The following is a 6,000-nucleotide window of genomic DNA, read 5'->3' as shown; positions in this document are numbered from 1 at the left end:
TTAAGATTTTCTGTGCACTTGGCTAGATCTCCTCTCCAAATTCCAGATAAGCGTTTCCATTTGAAAACCCTTTGATTCTGTAAACAGAATTTAGCATGCAGAATAAGTGCTCGCGCTTAAATCACTGACTCGGCTGCTAAATCAACAGCATAGATGGAACCCAGGGTTGGAGCCAAAGGAAATGATGAAGATTTGAGACTGCAATTATTATCTTATAATAAGGATACAAAAAATTCCTTCTACTTTTACAAGCCGTCTTTTATACCTGCTTATACCTTTTGCTTATACCTGTACCCATTTCAGTTGAATTGATTTCCATTACTTTGGTGGGACTGGGTTTTACAAATGTTTTCCTTTAAATTCTTTTTTTTTTTTTTAAGTTTATTTATTTATTTTGAGAGAGAGAGACTGAGAGTGAGTGAGCAGAAAGGGGCAGAAAGAGAGTGAGAGAGAATCTGAAGCAGGCTCCACACTGTCAGCGCTGAACCCAATGCAGGGCTCACGCTCAGGAACCATGAGATCATGACCTGAGCTGAAATTAAGAGCCTGACACTTGGGGCAGCTGGGTGGCTCAGTCAGTTAAGCGGTCTGACTTCTGCTTGGGTCATGATCTTACACTCCATGAGTTCAAGCCCCTGTGCTGACAGCTCAGAGCCTGCAGCCTGCTTCAGATTCCATTCTTCCCTCTCTCTGCCTCTCCCCTGCTCATGCTTTCTCTCGCGGTCTCAAAAATAAATAAACATTAAAATTTTTTTTTTTAAAAAGTCAGATGCTTAACTGATTGAGCCACCCAGGCGCCCCTTATATACATAGGTGTGATGCTTTTAGGTCAAAAACAACTCAACTTACAAATCATATGAGGACTTTAAGGTACAAAGCAGATGAACATAAGGGAAGCAAAAATAATATGAAAACAGGGAGGGTGACAAAACATAAGAGACTCTTAAATATGGAGAACAAACAGAGGGTTACTGGAGGGGTTGTGGGAGGGGGGATGGGCTAAACAGGTAAGGGGCATTAAGGAATCTACTCCTGAAATCACTGTTGCACTATATGCTAACTTAGATGTATAGTAAAAAAATTAAAAAAACAAAAAACACAGACTATGAATTACAGAACTACATATGCCTTTAAAAAGACACATTTGTATAGGCTCCTGAATAACAATTTCTTTCTCAATCTCCTTAGAATTTTTAGTACATTACATGAATTCCCTAAAGTCAAAGAGCCTGGCATTTTTTTTTTTTTTTTTGTATTTTGTCTTCATGAATCCTAGAGAATAGAGGTCATTAGATACTTGTTTACTATGAGAAATTTATTTCTTCACTATGTAGATGTGGTAGGCAGAATAATGCTTTCCCACCCAAGACATCTGTGTCCCAACCCTCAGAATTTGTATATATATGGCAAAGGGGAATTAAGGTTTCAGATGGAATTAAGGTTGGTAATCAGATCACCTGGAGATGGGGAGAGCTTCCTGAACTATCCAGGTGGACCCAATGTAATCATTACAGCCCTTTTAAGTGAAAGGAGGAGACAGGAGAGTCAGTGTCAGGGTGATACAATGTGAGAAAGACTCCACCTACCATGGTGGGCTTTGAAGATGGAAAGGGGTCATCAGCCAAGGAAATAAGATTTTTCAGTAAAGCCTCCACAGGAATACAGTCTTCCCAAACCTTGATTTTAGCCCAGTAAGACCCAACTTCAGACTTGTGACCTGCCAAGTTTTGTGTTGTTTTGGGGCACCTGGGTGGCTCAGTTGGTTAAGTGTCCAACTTTGACTCAGTTCATGATCTCATGGTTGATGAGTTCAAGCCCTGCCCCACATCGCATCAGACTCTGCTGTCCGTGAAGAGCCCGCTTCAGATCCTCTCTCTCCCCCTCTTTCTGCACCTCTCTGTCTCAAAAATAAACAAACATTAAAAAAAAAAAAAAAAGGAAAACTCACTGTCCTCTGGATCTACACTACACTGTCTTTCCAGGACCAGGCAAGTAACTCCTGTTTCTCCTGCCTCTTCCTACAATTCATTTTTAAAGACCTGGTTGGTAGGTGATGGGGCTGCCATGGCAGACTCTGTAGTGCATTAAAACAAAAGAAGACTGGGTGTCTGAATGCAGAAATAGGGAAAAGCTTCATTATCCTAGCACAGGCATTCCAAGGAAAGGTTTCCATCTTTTAGGGAGACTATTAGTGGGATAAAGGGGTGGAGCAGACAGGACACAGCAGGTAAATTCTGTAGCAAATAAATGAACAGATACCTAGGCAAGTAGGTGGTTGTTTCAGGGAAGTTGAAACACAGGTGTCCAGCACTAGGAGAGGTGACAAATCAGTTGCCTGAGAGGGCATGCCAGCCAGTTAATTGTATAAGGGTCTAATAATACCCATGAACAAAGAAAATGGAGAACAAAGCAGGCCATTTCTTACTAGAAAACGATGGCCAAAGTAGTAAAACCTTTAGACTGAGTCAATGCTACGCTAAAAACTTCACAAACCTTGAGCCATATATTGCCTTTACCCTGAGATAAGTGGGATGGAAGTTACACGCTTCCATCAGGGAATGGTATAAAGCTATCTGAGCAGGACCCAAATTTGTCAATATATACTGTGTTTGAAACATAATACTTCTGGTCCCCATTCCCATTGAAGCCTTTACTCATTAGATTTCATTGTGTGAGAGTAAATTTAACCAGATAAAATAACTGAGGCAGCATAACGCAGTATAACAGACCTTCTCAACCTTTGTTACTGTGAACCCCCCACTACCTGGGGACTGGAGAAGATAACAAATTCACCAATAACAGTAGTTTACTACAGCAAGTTTTCCCATTTGGGGAGAGCAAGAAAGGACTTGTCTGACCTTAAAGGAGTCTGCTGAAAAAGCCCCTGAGGGCAATTCTGTTTGCTACCACCTCCTGCCAGGCATAATCCTTCTCTCTACTCTGTTGAAAATCACTGGTGTAGTTTAAAGCTGACCACACTGTGAACCACACCAGGATTTATGTCCTGGCTCCACGACTAATTTGACTCAGCCTTTCTCAAACAATGCACAGCCCACCTACAGCAGAATCACCTATTATGCTCATTTAAAACAGATTCCTCTGCCGGTTAGAAACAACCCTGCGGTGGCCTAGGGTCTCCATTTTTGCAATCAGGGGTGAGTATTTGGCATCATAAAGATTGAGAGGTTTATACTATGAATCACTTTAGCCAAGTCATTGCACTTCTTTAGTTTCTTTACCTTGCAAAGTAAGAGGTTTGGGCTGGAAGGTATTTGTAATCCTTCCAGTTCCTACAGTGTGCCAGAGTGGAAAGATAGGGTCTTTGGTGCTAAAAAGACATGAGTTCCAACGTCAACTTCACCACTTACTGTGTGGCATTGAGTGAATTATTCAATCTGTATTATTCTCAATTTCTTCATTTGTAAAATGGGATTAATAACGACACCCAATTGCCAGGGTTATTGTAGGAATTAGCAATGGTATATACAGCAATGGTATATAAAAATTACTTGGCAATCTTTAAAATGATCTTTATAAAGCAAATATCACCTCACAAATAACATGATGACGTCATTAAAATACTATCGGGGTTAAAGTTCTTAAGGAAGAACTGGGAAAGTATTCTACACAATGGGTAGGATGTATCATTTCACATAGCGCTACATAACAAAGCCCCTAAAAACTCAGTGGCTTAAAACAGTAAGCATTTCCTATTGCTCATGGGCCTACAGGTTGGCTGGTCAGTTTTTCTACTCTTGACTGCATTATACTCAGGCATCAGAGGCGAGTGCTGTAGAAGGCTCTCTTGATCTTGGTCGGGCTCTCTCATGTTAATAAGTTGTTAATGACTGCAGGCTGGTGTGGATGGCCTCACCTAGGACACCTGGGCTCTCCTCCATGTGATCTCTCATGTTTTATAGGCTACTTTGTACTTGTTTCTATGGCAGTGCCAGGATAACAAGAGCGAAAAGTACAAGGATTCTTTGAGGCCAAGGTACAGAATCAGAACACTGCCATGTTCTGTAGAGCAAAGCACTTCTCAAAGCTTGTTAAAACAAACTCCTAAGTCCACCTGAGTTTCTGATTCAGTAAGTTTACAAAGGCCCAATAATTTGCATTTCTAACAACTTCCCAGATGATGAAGATGCTGTCTGCAGATCACTCTTTGAGAACCACTGGTATAAAGTGGAGTCTTCTCTTATGTTAAAAAAAAATAAAATACAACGTACCTAATTTTACTTTTAATTTTTTAAATGTTTATTTTTGAGAGACAGAGGGTGAGCAGGGGAGCGGCAGAGAGAGAAGGAGACAGAATTCGAGGCAGGATCCAGGCTCTGAGCTGTCAGCATACAGCCTGATGGGGAACTCAAACCCACAAACCGTGAGATTATGACCTGAGCCAAAGTCGGACACTTAACCAACTGAACTACCCAGACACCCCTAATTTTATTTTTAAGTAAACTATTTCCTCCATAGCATAACTTGTATTATTCATATTTCTCTTCTCATAAAATATGAAAGTTTTAAAATCTACTTTTAGAGGACTTTGGTTTTTTCCCTTTTCCCTGAAAAACATAATTTCCTTTTTGAGGTTGTACCTTAACACATAGTAAGCTATAGTCAAAAACTCTTGAAAGATTTTATTTCATCTCTCCCCTTGTATCTCTCTACCCTTTCTACATTCTATCCTCCTCCATGCCAAATGCAGTGAGGTCTGTGAGGGGAAAGTCTTGCTGAGTCAAGTAAGAAAACTGTATATTTTGTTAAAATTAACTCTAAGCAAATAATTGAATAACTGAAAAGTACATTCATATTCCACCTTCTCATTGAATAGTTGAAGGATGGGCACCAAGGAGTTAACTAACTTGCAGCCAGACACCAGTTTTTGTTTAATCACCTTACTTGATATGTCATAACCACACATGATCTAAATCAATAGTCATCTACCTTCTAGTGTCATCTTAGTTCTCTGAGTAATGAAATACCTCTGGAGATCTTGTAAACTCCAAGTTAATTGTGCCTTCCTGGTTCTTAGAAAATGCATCTAGTGTTCTATTCTTTATTAACAAGTGGGAAAGAATTACCAGATTCTTATCTATTTGGAAGACATGCATTAGCTACATATATATATTTAGAGAGAGAGCGAGAGTGAGCGGAGAGGGGCAAAGGGGGAGAGAGGGAGGGAGAGGGAGAAAGGGAGGGAAAAAGGGAGGGAGGGAGAGAGAGAAAAAGGGAGGGAGGGAGAGACAGGGAGGGAGAGAGAATCTTAAGCAGGCTCCATGCTTAGCACAGAGCCCAATGCAAGGCTCAAGGCCAGGACCCTGGGATCACAACCTGAGCCAAAATCAAGAGTGGGACACTCAACCTGCTGAGTCATCCAGGCATGAGCCATTTATACTGAGGAAAATGAGACTTAGGTAGTTTAAGAGATTTATCTAGAATCATACATGGGAACAAGGACTGGTTTGTTTCTACTGCACCACATTTTTCCACTGCATCAAACAAAATAAGTATTCAGATTACTCCATGTTAACTATCCACGATTAACTCATAATTAACTAATAAATTCATTTTTCATTTTATCTGTACTTCAAAGTGTCCAGGAAAACACCTTTATTCCATTAGTTAGCATTCCCATTCCTTACATTTTCCCCCTCTTAATAGATGTAGTTCTAAGTTGAGGAAGAAGAAAGGGAGATCAGAGAAGAGTGAACCTAATAAAATGTATATTTTCCAGAATGCCTTCCAAACTGTTAAAAGTAGAATTGCAGTTCTTGGTAGCATCGCCTGTAAACAGCCTAATATTCTTTACATCTTAAGTATTTCACAAACTCATTATTTGCCTAACATGGTATTATCCTAAGTGATGCTTGTTAATCACTTGCTATATTGCAAACATTACATGCAAAGCCCATATTTATTATCCTACTTAATATTCACAACACCTCAGATAGGTAGTATTTTTATCTTCATTTTACAGATGAAAAAATAGGCCTCAAT

Source organism: Puma concolor, chromosome D4 (genome assembly GCF_028749965.1).
Source record: "Puma concolor isolate L17-30 chromosome D4, mPumCon1.1.hap2, whole genome shotgun sequence".
NCBI lineage: Eukaryota > Metazoa > Chordata > Mammalia > Carnivora > Felidae > Puma > Puma concolor.
Note: the sequence above shows the minus strand (reverse complement) of the source record.